The 23,089-nt window shown below is 41.2% G+C and overlaps 1 protein-coding gene across 1 annotated transcript in view; it reads left to right on the top strand.

Annotated features, from left to right (window-relative positions):
- The window catches only part of RhoGAP71E (Rho GTPase activating protein at 71E), a 196,750-nt gene that overhangs the window by 113,192 nt on the left and 60,469 nt on the right, over nucleotides 1-23,089 (top strand). The gene's annotated exons all lie outside the window — the stretch shown is intronic.

Raw genomic sequence — 23,089 nt, 5'->3', positions numbered from 1 at the left:
CAATCACGAGAATTGCCCCTAGTAGTTCATGTGATTTCATAGAGTGACCCTGGCTTGAATTTGGTGGGCATGGCAGATGGGGAATCACTCGTTGTGCCACATTTTGAAATGGCACTGTTCGTTCAGAATGGATGCATTGCTCTTGCTTCAACAATTTGGTTTCAAATTTTCCTCTGCATAGTTGAGTTTGAGAGGTCTTAATAAGGCATTCAATTTATCGACGGGCAGAAGAGTAGCACTTGCATACACGTGGCGACGTTAATCACGCCATTGCAAATGAGCTCTTCTGAAACTTAAGGTTTTATAATTTAGCGCATTTTATATTTTGAATCCTGAGAGGCCTGTGTGTGATGATAATATGATCTCAATGATATGATGACAGTGTTTCCTTTAGCCAATTTTGGATGATTTGCAATTCAATTGTGATTTGTGATCTAATAAAACTTAATTGAAAACCTGTGTCGTGTTAGACGAGGTTTAAAAATGTAGTGGCAGTTAGCTGTGTGTATCTACAACCTACCTTTAATGGTAGACTACCTTAAAAATATTACAAGTATCCGAAAACGCGTCTCACTAATTTTGTTGAGCAGAGTACAAAGGATTGCATTAGGCTTGGGGGCATCCGAAATAATGCTCGTGCAAATGTCAACTCTGCATTAATATTTTTATCATTTGCTGTAGTCTACTGGCTTCGATTAGAAGTATAATGAACCCAGGCAACACTATACTCATAAGGCCTTATTAACACGACACTGCTGCCTCTCTTACCGTACTGTGCCTAGAGCTGAATCGTTCGTTTTTCTTACCGCTCATTTTATTTTCTCCAGTATTCTCCGCAGCCCATGGGCCCAAGTCTCCGAGTCGTACATAAGTGCGTTCCATGTTAAAGTTTTCACTTTTTCCTGCTCCCACCTTTTTTGTAAACTCTTCTTTACCCAATGCAATTATTTTTATTTCCCTACTACTCTGCCCACCCTCCTCCAAAGCTCCACCTAAATAGTTCAACAATTGTAACTGTTCTAATATTGTCCCTCAATTTTAATTTTTCCCTTAGTCCGGTGGTTATTAGTGGCTTTAACGGCAGTGTAGCTTTGAAACTGAATTCATGATCATACTTATTCAGTGTGATATGATGACTTAATTTTCTTCGATGCACCTTCAGGGGTTGTGTTTACAGCTTGTTTTATTGAGTTGGTTCCGATGTTTGTCCAGCATTCAAGAAATTTTCGAATTCCCTTGGTCCACTTGCACTGATGGCGACTCAAAACGTTTTACGGTTATGGGCACGAAGGGATCGTAGATACCTCGCGGTTTTCGGTCGTAGCTGTCCTTTTCCTTCGGTGATTTAATGCCACCTATCAGGTGTTCCTATCGATTGCATCGATCAACGCGGTGTGTTGTTTTTTTTTTTAAGGGAAGGACGCTGACTAAGCCATTACAGGACGGAAGGGCGGGGTGGCCACTGAGGTTTAGGTCAAGGTGATTGATATTAAGTGTCTCAGTGAAAAAGTGATTCTTTTACTCCGGGCGAACATTTACGTACATCATTTTAAAATGATTTATTGCGCGGTGCCCAGCGACATAGAACGAGTTGTATTGTCAAACCTTTTTACTGCGTAAAGGAACTAGAAAATCCAGAAACCGTTCAAAATCATCCGTCCGAATTTCAGGGAAAAGAGTCTAGAATGAGTACTTCACTCTAATTCAGCCGAATTGAACCAAATGACCTCAACAGCACGTGCACTTGTTATGGGTCAAAACTTACATATTTCTCTCTCAGAGAACGCAGTGAATGCATCCGTTAATTCGATAGATGCCGTGGAAAGTTTAAAAAGATCTCCATCAGATGGGACTAGCAGGAGTACAGGTAACGCGAATTGTACGAAACTCACCCAGTGTCTTGTATTCATAATCTCTCCTATATTGTCAAAGCGTTCTTCGAAATCATTTATTTTGAAGCAGTTACCATGGCAAAAGGGGTTAGTAATTTGAATAGCGTGGCAAACAAGCTGCATTGGTGTCCGCGGGAAAAAAATATTAGGATAAGCTGGTCAAAAGTGAAAGTTCCTTGTCATTCATTAACTATTCGACTAAACTATGTATATTTAAAGCTCACCAGTGTCAAATTTACTTCAAATATTTTGCTCCTTGTAAAAATAGTATTCCGAAGATATCTCTAGCCCGAGCATTCAACTGGTTATGATTTCGGGCCAATTTTTCAATCGATTGAGTTTTAGGGGAAATGAAATTGAAGAGTAGTTGACCTGATTATAAAGTGAGCTTTGAAATAAATATCTCCAAAATCTTAGGAAATTTTATCGATTCATTGTCGAAAAATAAAAGATGAATACATGGAGAACGTGAACATGAGATAACATCTTCCCAATACCTTGTTTTCAGGTACGGCAGAAATCCTTCTACGGAAGTCTTTTTCCGTGTAATTCTCCCCGCAGGGTTTTCATCAAAAATGTTACGGTGGCGGCTGCTTTACACGAAAATCCTCGTACAAACTTCTAGAAAAAATTGTAAATCATCCCGCATTCACAGGAAGACCCCATGGGCTTTTCCTTGCTCCTATTTTCCGAGATAACGTTGATAGCATTCTAATTTTTTTCTAATCTCTGTCGCACAAACAAGAAACAGAAAAGTGGCCTCTTATGAATGCGCTAAAAAAATGTTTTCATTTCAGAAGACGTGAATCATTCCACCTTTCTAGGTCCTTATCTTCCGTCTGTCTGTCTCTCTCTCTCATTCAAGCTCCGCGTTGTCTGCTAAGTGGAGTGATTTGTCAGAAAACTGCTTGGTATTTTTTCTTCCCTCCTAGCTGAAATAATTTCATTTTTGGAAGTGTTTTCCATAGTTAACTCTCGCGCGAAAAGAGCGCTCCTGTTGTTTTTATTTCTTGGTGATGTTTCGTTTCCACACAACATCACCTGGATCTTCAGATTTTGTAAAAATTTAAGTGATTTTGCCTCATTTCTAGAAAAAAACAAAAATAGAGAAAATTTCGTGTGGAATTATCTGGAACTAAAATCAATGGTTACATTTCTTCCCCGAGACCGCGAGCCTTAAATTTCGTGGGGGTATGTTATGGCATGCAGGTAGAAACCCGAAATTCACGCTGTCGTAATGCGAGTCGCTGATCTATTGAGTCTGCTTGCCGCCTGGTAACTCAAAATTAGTTGAGAGAAATATCATACAAACTGCGGTCTGTTTTTGATGTGCTGTGGGCTGATACGTCCCGCGGGCCATATTTGATTACCCTCAGGTCCCCCAATCCACTCAGATGGTGACTGTCGAGGAATTTTATCGGCGGGGATTGTATTGTGCTTCGAGTTCTTATCGTTTGGAGCTAATTATTGCGTACTTTATATTGACAAATAATGTGTGCAATAAACCCTTTGATCTGGTATTGTACGGATTCCACAAAAGCAAATATCTTTTCAGTGAAGGTCACTTTCAAGCTCTCCGTTGCCCGAGGGACATTTGTAGCCCGGAGGACAGAATCAGTTGCCATTACCCTGGCAAAGTGTCACCTTAACTGACCTTTCATTGCCTGCCAGCGTAAGGAATGGGAGTATGGTAAATATGGATGTAACTGTTGCACACGAGTATTGAAAATTAGGTGGCGGAGGAGAATCGGGTATGACGTCAGTTAAATAGTAATGCAATAATGTTTGTAGTAATGTAATTATGCAAGTAATGTTTTTTATGACTTAAGAGAACCGATTGTCATCACACTCGAATTGTTTTGAAATTTTCCTCTTCCATCCTTAAGCGTTTTATGAAATTCGGTGGTGCAGAGACTCCATGGGCATTAAGGTACTAAGTGGCAAGTACCGTGAAGTCGTTTCTGTTCAGCTTTCAGTTTTCTCTGGCGGAGTTCGGTGAAGTGCGGCACTAAGCCGTTCCAATCGCATTCCGGCTTACTTGTTCATTACGTCATGGGATAATATTCGGGTGCTCCAAACCACGGTTTACCACCTGCGCGTGACGTAATTTTGTTGACGAGCTTGACTTCTGCGCAACTGACTTCATCGCAAGAAAACACCAGGCTCCAATGTTATCATAGCGTGGTATTACAGTCGCCGCTTGTTGTGTCAATCCACGTTGAGTCTGCACGAAGCGGCGGCTACTCATCAGTCTTCTTATTATTGGGGCATAGATGTTTGATCAACTTGCTCGACAATCGTTTAGACCCTGCGAGAATTTATCAGTTCAAGTCTTCCTTCATGTTTCCTTCGTAAGTATGTATGTGAGGAGGGTACCTTAGTATTAATAATAATTACAAATAACGGCAGTTTATTTTTATATAATTCATTTTTTTACCACTGTATCCACTCATGTGACATTTGTAAGTGGGGCAGCCGTAAGTTTTTTATGAAGCTTTTGCAAATACGAGCATGACTTTTGCAATCACTTAAAAGGTATGTTTCGTATGTAAATAAGATTCTGGAATTTTTTTTTGGCGTTCGTATTTCTTGAGTGGAATTTAAAGCATTTCGGAAGAATTTCTGATGTACATTCTCTGCTACAAAAGATAATTAGGGAAAACGTGGTGTAATAATCCTTTTTTGCAAAAAAAATCTGGTTTAGGTTCTTTGCGCCGGTTTATGTGATGGTTTTTTGTCTTCTTAGGCTTTAGGTAATATCTTCTGCGAAATATATCCCATTAGTTATAAATGTAAACATTAGTTAAATGGACCGTTTAAAGTAGCATTAGAGTGTCATATACTTCCATGAGAAGTATTCCAAGGTAAAGTCGACCTAGTTCTATTTCTCTAATGCGTGGTTCCGGGATTACCAAATCACTCTTTTAAGAAATCTTTTTTAACTAGCTTTATTATTTTAAGAACGAAATTGAGCATCTCACGCGCCACATCGTCAGTAGAGCTGCCTCTGCGGAAACTTCCCCCTGTAAAGGCGCATGCTCAAGAAAATTTTTACCCGTTCCAATTGAGGATTCTCCGAAATGGACATTTTCTCAATTTATGCATCATCCAATGTTAGGGTGTTATGCTTGGCGATTTTAATGTAAAAACCGCTACTAGTGAATTATTACAAAGTACTGTAGACACTTGGAGATATAATGGAGTTAGTGTTTGATAGTGTTGCATTTTTTATAAGAATTCTGATAAAAATCCTTAAAGAACAAAAACCGCCGCTTAAGTCGTGCGATTTAAAAATTCCTTTACATTTCGGTCATCTTCGTTTCATTACTGTCATTATCATAGATTCGTACGCGGTGCTGTGTATCTCAGGAAATATCACGCACTAATTCCGTATACCCTTCTATTCTATTGTCTCCATCAGCCACCATTCCAAACCCCCCTCTTTCTCTCGTCATCAACCAGCGCCTATCCCACTCCTCCTCTCCAATTCCTCCACTTCGTTTTATTACCTCTCTTCTTCCCTCATCCAAATCCATTTTCCTTAAAATTGTGTGTGAACTTTTCTACTTTCTCCATGCAAGGTGCCTAATAGCGTTGTTAATGCGTCGAAATGGTGTGCAAATCCAGGCGGGATCATTTCCTCTTTACTAGGTCTTCGTCGGAAGCCAAATGAAGTCTTATTGCCTATTTCTGGGCGAACCTTATCTTTTCCTATCAACCTTTGGGATGATGACTGAAGACACGACTCATCCGCATGAATTTTAGTTGAAATAAATGAAAATCTACCGAGAAGCGTCGAAAGATACCCGGGCGGAGGAGATATTTTCTCAATTTAGCAATGGTGTAATGAGTTAGTAGTTGTAACGAAGCGAATTCAGTATGAAAAATTTTAAAGAATATTTTTCGTTTACAATAGGTGACGTGCATATAAATTGAAAATTAACTCCATTGCGAGACTTGCAAAACGCTGATTGTAATCGTTTTTATCGTCATCAGTGGGAAATCATAGGAATGGCTTTGTGAGGCTCCCTCGCCAGCGTGAAACTCGTGTCTTCCTGCTCAGTTAATCCCAAGTCCTCCATCACACGTTTTATTCGCGGCATCTCTTCATTCCCACCTCATTTTCTTCCATTATTGTGTTAAACAAGCTGTTGTTCCGGAATACACGTCTCTAATCCCAGTGCTTGCTAGAGTGAGACTAGCGTCTCCCCTGAGAGGCGCAGTTGTTTGCCAAGGGCGTCTTGATTTATAAGCAATCAAGCAGTCTAGCTTGCACTGTATGCGCATATCGAATCAGAGGCGCGAAAAAATATTAATTGCTAGGGGATTGCGCACGCCCACAGTTTGGGTGGTGACTGGACCAGGAATTTAGGGGAATCTTAGGAATTTTGAAAAATCGAGAAAAGTCAGGGGAAAATTCCGAAAATTCATCCAAAACTGAGTTTCCATGGAAAGCAGTTACCCTCCACAAATTCCAATGAAAGAATATTTTTGTAACTACCCTGAGCAATGTGATGCTCGCTTCATTTAGTCAATATTTTTTATTCTAGGCCATTTTATGTGTGATGCTAACATTACTCATGCGTAAATGGATATGCTAATACTACCGAAGATTATCATTGGCATAGTTTTGCTCCCGAGAGCTTACAAATGTTTCGGTGGTAGTAGTATACGACCTACTCGTGTTAAAAAACGAAACCATGAAGCGCTTTTAATTTTTTTTAATTCGCTCAGTGCAGGGATTTTTATATTTCTTAGCTTCCTAGTAGTATTTTGCGTCCCATAGCACACCAATTACTCTGCGGAAGACCTTGGGAAGTGACAATTGGTTATCTCTTGCGATAGGCTAAATGTTGTTAAATGGTGTTAGGAAGAACAAAGATTTTATTATTAGATCTGAGGATATCATAGCTCAGGAAAATTTGGAATAAAACTCGAAATAAGGGAAATATTAGAAAATTTTACTCTTTACTTTCGATCGCCGCCATGCATGTATTTGGGGCGCAATGCCTTATCCTTCTCAAATTCTCCACGCATTTTCCCTTTCAGCTCGTTTTCCGCGTCGGTTTCGCTCGATGTACGCCATTGCCACCACCGTCGACTTTTCTCGACGTTAAAAAAATATGAATTGCTGTAATGCCGTACGTAAACGATGTAAACAGAGGTTTTCTCGAGACCCTTGTATTGTTTGTTCCTGGCTCGTTTTGCTTTTAGCGGGAATTCACCATTTGTTTATGCTCTTCTGCTCAGCATTTGCTCTTTCCATTACTCGTGATATTGTCTTGCCACGAAAGGATATCTTTTTCGTTTCCAACTTCATGATTTCTCAATCTCGTATTTGTGCCGTCCTCTTTATTCTCGCCGCAGACCATTATCTTGTGTTGATTTTCGTTTTGTTTACAAGAAGAGAGTAGAGGTAGGTAAGAGTCATATCGCCTTGTCACATCGTCGACTGAGGTCAGCGGTGGCAATGCCGACCGGAGTTAAAACGTCCGCTCGAGCAGTACGCGCCGATCCGGGTGGTGCGAACCAGATTGTACCGTGGTTACCCCCCCCCACCCCCCAAACGCTACTGCTGTGGTGTGCTCACCGACGGATGGATTACCGTCCTGACTAAGAGTTTCCCGAGCCCGATTCATATATCCATCGCGCATAGCTCGGGTTGGCGTAGCGGCGTCAACCGCGGTCTTTTACGACGGGTCTCCCTCCCCCTCTCGTTCGCGGCCACACCCACAACCCCGTCCCCCTCACTCTCTTGTAGATTGCAGTGCCCGAGGGTAGTAAATCGCTCAGGTTATTTTCGCATCCGCCGTGCGGCCGTCTCCTTTATATGTATTCCCGTGGCATTTTAATTTCCGAGTCCGGACATCCCCCCCTCCCCTACTTTTCCTCTCCCTCGTCTCGGATGTGTGACGGGAGTGCGTCCCGACAGCGCCCCCCCTCCCACTTAGAGTTGGAGGTTCTCCTTGATTCGCGCTGTGGGGAGGAGAGGGGCGTGCTTGAATGGGAATTGTTGGGAGTATTTTAACGCCGCGTCCATATAAATTGTGCGCCTCGGCTCGTTTCCCGGCAGAGTGATTACGCGTTCAGGCACGTCTCCTGCGTCATGCGCAGTCGGATGGTTATTTTTGATTTAAGGGAAATCCGCCTCGGCGCGATTCCTCGTTAATTATCTCTGGTGCACTTTTTTGGTGAGATTTTAGAAGATAAGTTGATGTAAGATATGGCTTGCAGACAACTGGTGTGAAACCTGTTGAAAATTACCCGACTTCTCGTTTCAGTCGAGAGTATCACTTTTGAACTTAGTATGTATATTAAGCGGCGCTGCTCTTTCTAAACCCGTGTGCGAGTGAACCTTGGCACATTCACCGGACGAGAATGTCTTGCTTTCGAGCTCGTCGGTTGTTAATTAATCCCATTGGCACTCAACGTTTAGATTCTGAAACACTTCAGTCCTACATTTATCGAGACTAGAGGCTTTCGAAAGCCACTCCGACTGAGTTAGACGCATTGTAAGGTTTCCTGGAGGAAAATTTCGTTTTCGCGAAAATGAAGCTCTCATAAGCACTTGCAGGTGCGAATCACCCGCTAAGTATTGCATTCACCATGCAGATTCTTCCCATGAGACGAACGGAAACTTCTCTAGGAAATTCCGCTCCTGCTGGAATGTTGCCTAACCGTGGAACACTTTCACTCTTCTTTCGTTAATCACTCACGTTTATCCTCCAGCCATTGTGAGGCACTGCCTGTATTAATGAAATTGTACCCACGGAATTTTTTGTACGTCAGCTGAATTCGTGATTATATCTTAAGGAGCAGAAAAGCCGGCGGCGGGGTAACGTGGGGTCTGCTAATGCAAGGGTTGCGTGTTCGATTCCCGCCTGTGTGGGTTTTCCTCCACCTAGGGCTTGGGTGTTTGTAACCGTCTCCATTGTTTACACAGTTGTGTCCGATGTAAAGGCCAGAAGTGCTGTTTTCGGGCTGAGGCTAGATAAATGAAGTTCATTACCTTTTAATCATTACATGCTTGCATGTTTATATTTACATTTACATCGCTCCCTGCAAGCCACCGCCAAAGTGTGTGGCAGAGAGTGATTAATCACCATGCATGCAGCATCAAAAGCAAGTGTTGCTTAGATGTAGATTACCGATAAATGTTAAATATTTAAATAATAAATAAAAAGCTGTCACATTCACTGAGGTAGTCCACTTGCGTAAAATATTTCTCTACGCATGCGTGTTTTTTTAAAATTTGATTGGATGTATTCTGCATAATCATCTAGAGGATGTACGTATTTCCTTATGTAGGTTGCAGTCAGTGATGTAAGGATTAACTTATATTATAGCATAAAAAGATTTAATGGTTGAAATTGACAAATTTTAAAGTGTGTCCATACTCTTGAGATATTTCTAAGCATCTTAATGACCTTTTTCGACTCGTCATGAAATTTCGGTGTACATTCAAAAAAAAACTATTTTCTAACTCGTAACACATTCTTTTACTTTAATATTTAGCAGTTTCATTTATTTTTTCAATGTATATTATTACAGTTAATTCACTTTCACGCGTAATTATCGTTCAGATGTTCCACTTGGTGCTTCCAATCTTAACGCTCTACGTCGCTCCGTTGATTTTGCCAATGATTTTAGCGAGTTTATATTTAATGCCGCCAATAGCTCTCTGCATTCACTGCTGCCGTGTTTGCGGCTTACCATGGTCGTACCGTCGCAGGCCTTAGGTTTGCGACTGACTGCGTTTGAGGCAAATCGGGTGCAGTATTGAGTTTCACATATATACGGAAATAGAGTCGGGTGGACGCGTATTTCACTTGGGATTATTTTGCTTGGATTGCTTCTTGAACACACCGTTGAACTTGTCGTGTTTGACGTGATAACCTTCATATACTACCTTGATCAAAAGGTTCCCGGAATAACCACCGTGTGGCGCTCCCATCGTTCCGATTTGAGTTCTGTTTTTTTTTGTTAAATTGGTACATCTGTTGTTGATATTCCCTTTAAATCTTAGTGTCATAACTTGACATTTGCAAAAGTTACGGTCGGTTTTCGGTATGTCCATCAGTGCTTCCTGCGATTTTTCCATTACTTCCTCTCGGCTGCTAAAACGCGTTCCCCGTAATGGTTTTTTAACTCGATTGAACAGAAAGAAGTCACAGGGAGCCAAATCAGGTGAATTCGGTGGCTGTTGGATGGTATTTGTTGCATTTTTCGTCAAAAAATTACGAATAATGATAGCACTGTGCGACGGTGCGTTATCATGGTGCAAAATCCACGAGTTTTCTGCCCACATTTCTGGTCTCTTTCGGCGAATTGCTTCACGCAAACGTCTCATAACGCCCAAATAATACTCTTTGTTTACTGTCTGGCCTTCTGGCAAAAATTCATGATGCACTACACCGTTGTAATCCATGAAAACCGTCAGCATTGCCTTCTTTTTTGACTGAAAACGACGTGGTTTTTTTGGTCTCGGCTCATTTGGTGAACGCCATTCACTTGCCTGATGTCTGGATTGCGTGTCGTACTCATAAACCCACGTCTCGTCTCCAGTAATGATCCTTTTGATGAATGTGGGATCGGATTCAGCCTCGCAAATCATGTCTTTTGCGACGTCAACACGGTCTCTTTTTTGCATGAAATTGAGGTCTTTTGGCACCAACTTTGCTGCTACACGACGGAAACCCAAATCATTAACCACAATGTCTTGGGCGGATCCATAGGCAATGTTCAAGTCCTCCGCTATTTCTCTGATGGCTAATTTGCGGTTATTGACCAACATTTCTTTTACTTTATCAATTTTTTCACCGACTTTCGATGTCGATGGTCTGCCACTGCGTTCATCATCTTCGATTGACTCACGACCACTTCTGAACCGCTCGTGCCACTGGTAAACGACCGTTTTTTTTAGAGAATCGTTGCCGAAACACTTTTCCAACATTTCCAACGTCCGTGCGCCACTAAATCCGTTTTTTACGCAAAATTTAATACAAGTTCGTTGTTGCAAATTTAAATCCATTTCTGCAATTGTAAAAAATCGCCAACACACACAGAGATAGATGTACTCTTGGCTACGTAACTTTTGCAAATGTCAAGTAATGACACTAAGATTTAAAGGGAATATCAACAACAGATGTACCAATTTAACAAAAAAACAGAACTCAAATCGGAACGATGGGAGCGCCACACGGTGGTTATTCCGGGAACTTTTTGTTCAAGGTAGTATATACACGCAAGTTTATATTGCTATATATATTTTTTTCTCCGCGCTCGAATCCGGGCAGCAGTAATAATAACGTCGCAGGTGTCAGTGAATGGCATTTTCTCAGGCATGTGGACTACCTTGCAGCGCCATTGAAGAGCACGAAGACGGCGTGGGAGAAAAACCCGTGCGAAATGCACGAACTCCCGCCGCCGTGGGAAGCCACTTCATCGTTTAGCGTGCGACGCGTTCGCTTTTTAATTTCTGTCAGGCTCCCTGCTCTTCGTTTGCCAGCCGTAACTACCATTTCTTCTTTTCATGTTGCAAATTATAGTCCTCCTCGAGACCGCGTCACTACGGCCAAGATTCCATACTGTCTTTCGTTTTCTCCGACTAGTATGATACTTCAGATGTGGCGTACTTTCGCACACGACGACTCATGTCAAATCGCATTCGCTAACTTAGGAGACCTTGTTGTTATAATTCTGTGCGCTTCCGAAGGGCTCCATATTCTGCCCACTTCAGTATTAAAATTTCTCTTGATCCCACTCGTATGCGAATTACCTTGTGGCGTCCTTTCGCACGATACGGCTCGTATAAAATTGCTGACGACGACTTGGAAGGACTTACGGTAATGGTTTATAGTTTTCTTCCGTTGTAAAAGCGAGAGCAATCCTCCTAGTAGGGAATTGAAATGTCTGTGGGATCTTTGCGCAGGTACAATTTATGTCTACGTGATATTATTGCCCTGTATTTGAAAGGGTAGAGAAGGAGTGAGAGGAGGATTGGAATGCTAACAGATCTAAGGAAAGGGAGAAGTTATGTTCAGATGAATATAAAGGGGGTCAGGATAGAAAGAAGTTGAGAGAGTCCAGCTGAAGCCTGCCGAAAGGGAGATTCGAAAGAGAAATATAGTAGAGTGCCTCGTGTTGTCTCCTCAGCAATCACTTCGCTCTGCGCGGCTTGCTTGTTTTTAACAGTCACGATTTCACGCCACTCTCCTTTCTGATTGGTAATTGCGGACAGCTCTTAAAAGTACAGAGTCTACCCTAATCACGTCCACGTATGATTGTAATACGATTTCAGTACAATTCTAAGTGCGAGTCATAGTTGGATGCGAAGCTGAACGGAATCTTAGCCCGTGTGACAAGGCCTTCAGGGGATGTACGCTGGCCTACTCGGTCGGCCGTCGCTAAAGCAAAACAATGCTATCGCCTTCGAAGCTTGGCTCTCGGAGTTTATCGCCTCCCTTACCCGATCACGTACCACGCCATTGGCTCCCAACTCTTCTTCTTCACCCTCCCCCCTAAGCTTATTCGCGATATACACGTACTTAACATGCTTTTTCACTCCGTCTTTTCCCGACTAAGCTTCCTAATTCTCACCGCGGGCGAACGTGCGACCTTGAGGTTCGCCTACCTCATCAAATGGCACTCCCATTGAGTTCTTTTACCTTCTGCAGGTGATGAGGAAATCGTAAGGAATCTGTGATCGTCCTCCTAGTTAGGTTTCGTGGTGAAAGCAAGCAATAAAGCCCAAGATTTATGAGCGGCTTGAAGCTTCTGTGTTATGCATTCTGTATAAATGTTTTTTGGAAGATTTCTGGTTAATTTGATGAGCGTTTCCAACGGTCTCTTTGTGACGAAATCGAAAGCGTAGCTTTTAAACTTTCTAAACTAGGCAATATTTAAACAAAAGTTTAAATGTCTGTTAGGATGAATATATATATATATATATATATAGTATATATATATATATATATATATATATATATATATATATATATATATATATATATTGAATTCTGCTGATTGAATTGCTAATTAAATTCTGCGTTTTACAAAAAATTTCAAAAATCAGTCCTGTACATTGCTTAAGTCGATGCTTGGATATCATAATTGTAATTTACGCAGATACTCGTAGGTTGTCTTAAATTCAAAGGGCATCAAAATTCTGGTGTGGAATCTCATCTCTGTGAATAAGTATAAAATATTGAATATTCCACACATTTTACTATAATGGCCTGACGGTTTTCGATGCTGATACATAATCTTCATAAGGTTACATTGACCATTTAGGTCACTGTGACCACATAATGATGATGAGTTACCATCGAAACCGGTCAGGCCATTATCATAAATGGTGTGGAATATTAAAGAAGTTTTTTTTACTATTCAAAGTGGGATTTTCGATATGGCTTTAAATTAATGTCTTAATATGAAATAAATTTGAAAGTTGTGCAACCCGTAGTGAGTCTTCTTCGGCCTTCTTGGAGGAAAAGGGAAAAATGCCCCTTGAGTTCCTGCTCTTGTACGTGTGCATAGTATATATACTAGCCCGCCCACCGCCCACATGTGAAGGAGGCTATCACTTCATAAGGACACAAAGTAATCATTAGTATCTTGTATAATTTTCTTTTCTGGAGGAAATAATTATTATACGTGAAGTTTTCCAACGCTGTGATCGCGAACTGTTCGAGGAATAAATGATTCATTTTATTGGTTTGTTCGGCAAAATATTTTCTATCAACTTTCTGTTGTGGTCTCTCCGACCTATATCACGTGACAACCCATAGTGCAATAAGTCCCGGTATTTCTACTTTTCAAGTATGTGTAAATATCGATAAATATAAAGTCGGGTTAATGTCCCGTTCAATAAGTCCCGGTGCTTATTGAATGATGGGTTATTCCCTCTCTGTGAGCACTGCACTCATTCGATTGGTATTTACGGAAATGGGTATTATTTATTGAGGCAAGGTGATTGAATTAGATTCGAGGCTTTTGAGATGTGGTTGTGGAGAAGGTAAAACGGAAGATTCAAAGGAGGCAGGAATTATGGACGCAAGGCATGTTCAATGGTGATGGAATGTTGAGCAGTGATATGAGGGGAGAACGCTAGGCGAGCAATCGAAGGAGGGGGAAAGGATAGGCATTTTGGATAGAATTAAGGAAGGTAGAAATTATGCGGAATTGAAGAAGGGATCATGGTGAGTTTAGGGTGTCAGTTCGTGCCTTGTTAGGCGAGGCTTAGAAATGTAGTACTATTTTCTTGTCTCTCGTTTAAAAACTTAACCTTAAAAACGTTAAGATTACCAAATAACGATAAAGGTAATTGCAACTGTCGGAATTGAAATATTTCGCCTCCCGTTATGGCCTTTGTTCAAATTAAATGTTCTTTTCACCAGGAAATAAATATCCTTAAATTTTGGAATTCATGTGTTGAAATTAAACGAAATCTCAAGACCCGCGATTTCATAGCATTTTTCCTAATTTATCCGAATCTTACCGAGCGAAGACGACATCCTGCGCTTTATGCAACGGTCAAGGCATTCCGCCTCGGCGTGATTGATGGAATCGCTTCCTCCAAAGCGTGCACAAGCAACCACTTATGCGTTAATGTATTCGTCCTCGTGCAACTTCCCCGAAAATGAGCTCCGAGTACTAATCGCTTGGGTTAATTCATGTGGAAATGATGTATTCGTGGGCGTAAAAATTTGGCACTTGCAACTTTCCATTCCCACCTATTACCACACCAGTTCTTTCAGTTTCCCTTAGCTCACCTGCCGAGAACACTCCCTGTTATATTTGTTCATCGCTGCGATTCCTCACGCTAGAAAAATGTTTGGTCGCAGTAGCTTAAAACATTGAGTTTATTTTACATAATCGAAGATATAGTTATATCTCGTAGTTGGCCGTGTTCATTTTTCATTTTATGACCGCCAATTAATCCGCAAACGGAAAAATAATATAGGCATGACTATTCTATGATCGTAAAATGTCACTACTATTGTTAATAAATAAAGCACTCCACTCCGTATTTCCTTTTAGACTTGTCTCTTTAAGACCTTTGCCATTTGATCAAAATAGTCCTACTTACTGATTTCGCTTTCAGGTTGGGATTCAGTCAACAGGAGCTGAAAAAACTATTTAAGTAGAAATCAGAATAAGTAGTTAGGGATGTGTCTGAAAGTTTGCCTTGGAATTTCTTGTTTGTAGTTATTCATTCATTTAGTTTTGGAAATAGCACATCGGGCTTTTTATTGTGGCTATATGGTTTTTTTTATTATTTTAGTACTCTAACCTATAGAGTTTTCAAGATTTAAAAATATTAGAAAGCCTGGTTTGGATAGGTATGCTCGGAGTACCCTCACCAATGTTTTTTTCTGGAGCGAGCATTTTATTGGTATTATTAAATAATGGGTTATATTGTTTTCACGATTCGGGGAGCTCTGTAGCCAAATTTAAAAACAAAAAATAGATGTGAAAATTGAGAATGATCAAGTGTTTCCAAGGACAGCATGTGCTTTCGTTGACGAGCTTATATTAAATAATTAAATTGCATTTTATCATTTTTTTCGATTCCCTTGGTGCTCAACATAATCCAAGGGTTCAGTTCTGTCTTTGTCAATGATATTCATAGCATTTTCTTCGTTTTATATTACGAATGTGTGTAAAAACGATCGCCTTTTAGGTGATTCATTAATTGCATGCCAAGAGTCATTGTCTTTCCGTATTACTTCAGTTCGCTTATTGATATCGAGTTGTGTTTTCAGTCGGTGCTTTCTCTCTCCTCGCCCGCATCTTGTTTCGCAATGCTCTCTGTAATTCCTCCTGACATTTCCTCATTCCTAACTCCCGAGGATTTGTAATTACCTGATGAATTTTCGACGCAATTTCGGCGTCTCGTTGCTCCGTCGTCTCGACTCGGAGGTGGCGCACGCCGGCTCCGCTAAGTGTTTGTGTGTGCGTGTGTTGGTGTCTTTGCGTTGCCGTCTCCATCGAGGGGAGGGAGGGACCGATGGCCCCGTGGGAAAGAGTTCGCGCGCGCTCTCTGGCAGCGGACCGCTCCTTCAGTCGGACGATCCTCCGAGGAGGGGAGAAGGTCGTAGTCCCGCGGTGGACTACACGTCGGGAAGTACGAGGTGTCCACGCCACAAACGCCATGCGACCAAATGAGCAGTTGACGGCTCCCTTCTGGTCTTTCGTAATGACAAGCACATTTATTTACGACAATCTGAGAAACAGTTGAAGCCTGTGGAATTTCATTTATAATTAAAGTAATACAATATACACCTACATGATACCCTTCAAGCCACCGATAGGGTGTGTGGCAGGGATTGATTCAACACATTAATTGGGTATGCCCATATAATATCTTGTAGTAAATAATGAAGTAGGGACCCAGGTGCGATCAGTAATGTGTCAATTGTTTTTACACTTGCGCCAATATTTGGCCTTGTTAACTTTTTCATGGAGTATTTGCTACGGGTAATACACTTTCTGGATTCCCAGTCGCATTAAAAGTGCTCTAAGGTGAAGGTAAAATAATCTGGATTCCTTTGAGATCAGTCACCAATTTATCCTCACTGCTAATTCATACGTCGTGAATAAGGATTTAAAGGTCCAATGATGAGCTTAGTAAAGGGCCGTGATAAAAACCATTTATTTTTCTCCGCCCGACTCGTAAACTTTGACTGCACGTTTTGAAACGAGTAATTCTTCAAGTTATTACGCTCTGCGGTTTGATTTTAGTGGACTATTTATTGCGGCGGCCAATAAGCAATCCGAGTGCCAAAGAAAACTGCATTCAAGTCATCCAGCAACAAAAAAGAAAGATCTAAGCTTTGAGATCCCTAAAACTGATTTTATGGCGGTCAATAAACGTTTATTGCCGAAGTACCGTAAGTAATATCGGATGGAGCTCACTAAAAGACTCCGCTGACTTGACAAGTGGATAGATGGATATATAATTGTACGCTTTTCGTCACTTGTTCCGAGGTAAATCGTAATGTTGGTGCGGAGATGTTTTGTTTGGATCGATTATGACCATTGATCATTCGTTAGGTTGTAGGACGACCTTGCCGTGAACGGCAAGAATTCGTTGGAAGATAAAGGCATGACGGACTTTAAAAGTATGGATTGGGAATTAAACCCGGTTTGGCCAACCGGTAATTCACGATGCGATCTCGCCTAAAGCCTACTGGCTGATCCAACTGGTCGAAAGGAATTCGTTTCATGTTGTTATCATTGATTTCCTATTTATGAATGGTTCCAGCTGGCTCCGTGTACACAAAAACTCATCATTAGTCTATAGAATTGCAGGTAGATTCCATTTAATAAAAAGATCAAGTAGATGTCGGAAATTATTTCCCAAAATAGGTGAAGAGTCCCTTTTTACAGCAGAAGAACGATTACATCCAATATTTCCATCGTGCCTTCACCCCTCTCCCTACACCACTATAGTTTATGAAATTGATTAAATTCCTTTTTGGTGATATGCACGTATGTTTGTGGAATTACTCTGTAGGGAGGATGTTTTTAAGTTTTTTTCACGATTGGCGTAATTAAAAACATTCACTGTTACTTTTCCTCATAATGATTCCACTCTTTTGAATGTCTTCCCTGAAATATACATTATGTAAAATTCACGCCTTTCCACTTTAACAGCTGAAAACTGAATTTGCACCAGTAGCTTGCAGCAGAAAGAAATTAAATGCTCTGTAACTTCCCTAGGCTAATTAGTTCCTATCATTTCGACATTGTCTTCGGTGAAAGAAAGAGGCACGCGCTGATACTTTAAAATGCAGTCCCTCATTAAAATTATGAAAATTGAGGCTTCTGCGGAACATTCCAGATGATGACCTTGTGCGTCTAAATTTAGATTGCCGGGCCAATCCAAAATATGATTCCTTTTGAAAAAAAAACAGAAATGGATTTCTTCGAATTTCACGTCGAAACAGTGGACCGAATCAGTAAACTGTAGTTGATCTCCAGCGGACAAAAGCTTCTTTTCATCGCGGCAGTGTCCTCGACACTCCCCCCGGTGAGATGGTTGTATTAAAATTTGATGCATGCCGAAAATTGTTCCGGGAATACCTTGAACCCCTCAATTTGATTTCGTCAAAAGAACAAGCGTTGAATTGTTGGCGTCGAGGCCCCTTCGAGGAAATCGCCGGCCGGGATTTCTGGCTTCCGAGAACGCCTCTCCAAGCACGTGTATCGCTCAAAAGGTCAATTTTAAGTCGACACAAGCTCCTCCAAAAAAGCCACTCGACCTTTTTCGCATACCTGATAATTTTCTCCGCTTTAGCATGTACCCCCTCGTTGTCTGTCTCCATTGGGCGTCGTCTTTCACCCTGATTCCACCCCCGGCGTCAATGTTTTCGCTCCCGTTATCTTATTTTTGCAAGTTTATTAAGTTCCTTTCTCCTCGGTGCCGTATTGAGTTTGCGCGAACTACGGTTAATCTCACCCAACCAGAACGTGAATGATAGAAAGGATTCGGACAGCAAAGTCATAGATCTGTCCGAATCATCATTCTTTCCCTCCGGAGGTAATTGTCGTTAAACAGGGTGAAATCACGTTCATGAAAATTTGGTTCCAGCAGCAGTTTTCTGGCAGAGTAGGAGGATTTTGGTACCTCTGTATCATCTACGTTATTTATGAGGCAGGTCTGACAGTGATGAGAGTAATAAAGTGATTCACTGACGAATATATTCAAGGATTAGTTTTTCTCTCGCACCAGTCAGAGTTACTACATAATTGACGGTGCACAAGCAAATTAAGTAGGTGCAAGCGTCCTCTCTACAGAATTTTTCGTTCTCATTTTCATTGAGTCTATTGAAAGAGTGACGAATCAATACAAGTCTTCCTTCAAGGGTTTCCTCCTCTTTGTTTTTATGAATCCCAACAGCCCCTGCCACTCGCCTTTCTGGTGTTTCGCGAGGTATTATATATTATAGATACATAGTATATATATAGATATTATGTATTATATACTACATAGATTAGATGTAGCCAAGTGTTACGCATAAACTTAGGTTTCCATAGTTCCTAAAAAAAAGCCGTGGGAAGTAACAATCGTAAAATGACTGTTTTGAATCATTATCGCTTATCATAGTGATCGAGTTCAATAGTTCTGTGCACCTATAACGATGTTGTAGCTTGAAAAGTTTGAATTTTAGTTAATTTTAATGAAGCAGTTCCTTTGACCAGCTGGGAATCGTGATCAGGAATAAGGGGTTTGTCTCCTCGCACAATGGCGCGCATGTAACAGTGGAACTTTAGGTCCTGTTTGGGCCAAATTCTCTCTTATGTCGTAGTGAGAAGGCTTGGCAATTAAAGATATATCGCTATCGAAGTGTAGGTTAAATTTCTTTTCCTCTAGCGTGCTAATATCGATGACATTTGCCTCTTTCATCACCTTATCGCCTCATTCTGCCCACGCCTATCCACCAGTACCTCATTAAGTGATAAATCAGGCTCAAATGATAGCTAAATTTATACCATTTAATATCTCGTGCAGTTTTCTCTTTTTGTATCTTCAACACCAGCATCGTTTTGTTTATCACCCTTATCAGCTAAAATATTTTCGTTTGATATTGATAGGAACATGGATTTTAAAAACCAAATGCGTTATAAATGTTGTGAGTAAAAGATATTTATATTTATGCCATGACAAAAATTCATTCTGCAGGACTTTTGGACACGCCCACTATGCTATCTTACTCCTTGGCGAATGATCGACGATGCTGTCGCTTAAGAATATTTTTTGCTGACGAAAATATTTGCGAATCCTAACTTCCTTTTATTATTTTTTTTATTTATATGTATATACCCTGCAAGCCACCGCCAGGGTGTGTGGCAGGGGGCGAACACACACCAGAATAATTTTACCCGAGCATAACCCTACCGCAGTCGAACAATGTTCGTTCGTGGAAAAAATGGCATATGCTTGCGAAGGGGGGCATTTTTCGGAAACCAGAAACCAGGCTTTCCTGGGAAACCACAGGCGGAACTGGGAAAGGAGTTAGAATAAGGAACCTACTCTGATGTGTGAATTCCAAACTCTAGTGCTTAATATTAAGCGAGCTATATTCTACCGTAGCAAATCAACCTTTGAGTATTTACTGTTTGTAGTACAAAATGATTTATCTTTACAATGCAAAAATTTCAGTGCGTAAAAATAATTCGCTTTGAATGATTTTTACTCCCTGAAATCGTTGCATTGTGATGGATATTGGTGGATGACTGTCAAAATCACTGTCGCGGCTTTTCCCGCAGTTTCTTGGAATGATATATTTTCTTTGAATTGTCGGTAAAACTTGAGTTTCGCGATGCTCAAGGCGAAATTGATATTTAATTGAAATATAATGTTCCATTTAGGGTATTACTTGATTATTTAAGATCATAATGTCGGATACGCCACATTTAACAATACTTGTGGAATTCAAAGGCCTCCATGGTGCGGGTAAAGTTGACTTGAGTCGGTGAACAAGCCGTTGTAGTATACGTGATTCCATCATACAGCTTTCGCTTTCGATCGACCTTACCAATATCTATCAGTAGCGAAATGCAGTAACGAATCGAACGCCTCGGCATGGCCTACTTCATGCGGTCAGCCGTACAGACGCTTGATCGAAGGTTGTCGGTTCAAATTCCACCACCTTGTCGCGTCCGTACCCTTTACGATAATCGTCGGCTCGTGTTTATTTTGGCGCAGGGTGACCTCCGTATCCGGGACATTCAAGGACCAGGTTACCGCTATGGGGTCCAGAGATGACATTGCGGGAGAGTTTCATGAACGGGAATGGATCGAGTCTTCATAAAACGCCGCGGTTCGAGAAACAGATCGCCGTACGCCAGTCTCTCGTCGGGATTTTAATTACTGGCGGAGGGGCGGGGGTAGCTTCGTCTCGCTTTCGTCGATAATTACACATCTTTCTCTCATTCGTTCGTCACGCAAGCCCATAATCAGGCATGGTTATGCGAGACGCCCGCACGGCTGGCCCTTTGGGAGGATGAAATAAAGTTTTAAGAGGTACTCTTTCTTTTTTAATAAATAAATCCCCGCCGAGGCAGTGCAGTAATTAAACCCGTGAGAAAGTCTCAGCTGAAAGGTGAGAGGAACTTAAAGGTGACGACGACGAATTCTGATGCCATATTTGGTCGAGCGAAGGGTTGGTTGTTGGGCAAGGTCGGCGGTCGAAGCGTTCCGTTTTCTTTCGGCGTCGGCGGCTGAAAGTAATGGTCGGATATATTTTCCGGCACATCCCGAGGGGTGGGGAGGAGGGGACGACACTCAGAATCTTCCTGACGTCACCCCAGTCGGAATGCGGCGTAATGAAATCCATTCTCGTTTCGGGATTGATGGGCGGTGTAATAGCGCCGCCATTGTTTGCCCCGGACGACCAAGGTCCACCGTGGACCCGGCGGCGAACTTTCGGTCAAACGAATCTGTTCTTGCGCCGCGAAATATTTATTCTGATAGATTGGACAGCTATTCATTCTTGCTCGTCACGGGTGCAACTGGGTAAAGTCTGTGTTGGGGACTGCTGTGACAGGATGTCCTCGGGAAGTTTTTCTTCGCACAGCTGTCCTTTCGGTGGCTCACAGAATTACCCAACTCACTAGTTGCATAACTTGATGACAGCTCGCCAAATAAAGTTAATTCCTCGTTAAATTAAAAACATGTTTGCGTATATGAAAGGTGATGTTGCAATTTATAATGGGGTTTGATTAAATTCTCCCGTTACTGATTTCGCCCTTTAGGATATTCATCAGTTACACGTGCCTGCAAAGATCAGTCTAAAAATGTGTACATCCCATCCAATATGCACGCAGATGTTCAAAACATTAATGTGCGTAGCCCTTGCCACGCATCTTATTTTGCTTTTAGATTTATCGGAGTTTGTGTACTGAATGGAGTTGCACAACGCATTAATGATGGTTGTTGTAGATGGGAAAATACCTTTGTGAGACATCTAAGACTACACTTCATTTGAAAGATCTACTGCTCGGACTATCCGAGAGGAACATTTGCGTTGCAGAAAAAAATGTCTCTTTAAAGTATACATTTTCGGATTCCATTTTGATTTCGAAATAATGTGGTGGAATTTACAATCCAAGGATTGGAAAAATAATGATTTCTAGTCTTCATTATTCCACGATGATTTTCTAACATCAGAGTTTTTCTTTACGGCATCCCGAGGAATTTCAGAATGCCTATTTCCACGTTAACAATCGAGAGAATCGAGAAAACAATACGCCGTGAACGTCTATCGCAACGGAAATAAAAACTACCTGAATGCCTTCAGTTAGCGGAATGTTCTCCGTGTGCTCTTTTTCATCTTACATTTATTTTATCATTTTTCCCTTCGTGTTTTTTATCATTGTTCGATAGTGCCAATAAATCGTTCAATAAGGTCAATGGGCTACAAATTCTCGTGCACCACACTGTTTGGAGCGTACATTTCACACGTATATGGCTAACTTTTTTCAAATTCTTTCGATTGCACCAAGTACTTAATTCTTGATCTTCCTCCCCTGGTGTTCTCCATCAAAATTGATGCTGAGAGGGAGAATGGGAATGTAGAATGCCATGGAGATATAATTTTAATCTAGGAAAAGCTGAACAATTCGTTTGTGAGACTTCTGTTTTCTAGAGAACAGTTTATCCTGTACCCCTAATTTTCGAAATAATTCTGATTTCATTCGATAAAGCATAATTATGTTACAAAGCCTTTGTATCTTCCTTCGGCTGATTAGTTTAAGCCGTCTCTGGAACAGATATACATACGCAACTCGTAAATCATCAGCGTTACAATGAGAGAAAAAGGGGGATGATCGACTTCGTCTCTCCCCCTGGGTACGCCTGCCAAATAAATGACGTGGACAGGAAAAATAAATAATTGTGGAAAATTCCTGGCGGATTAATTGGTATGTCTTGAAAATCGTAGTGAAACAGCAGGTAGCCAATTTGCCACAGCCTACTGCTATTTATTCAACACAACCGCACACCTCTGCAGTGGCATTAGTGCCATTTATCATTAATGTAGACTATTGAAGTGCCGAATTCGCATCGTAATGTATGCGACTTTAGGTAAGAGAACGTATTTTTCAGTGCGGGAATATTTGTTAACGATCGCTCATGATGATTTTGATCATTAGCAGATTGCAGAGTAGCATAGCAGTAGTATAGCAGA

This window comes from Hetaerina americana, unplaced genomic scaffold (genome assembly GCF_022747635.1).
Source record: "Hetaerina americana unplaced genomic scaffold, ioHetAmer1.1.p SCAF_8, whole genome shotgun sequence".
Taxonomy (NCBI): Eukaryota; Metazoa; Arthropoda; class Insecta; order Odonata; family Calopterygidae; genus Hetaerina; species Hetaerina americana.
This window is presented reverse-complemented; position numbering and strand designations above follow the sequence as displayed.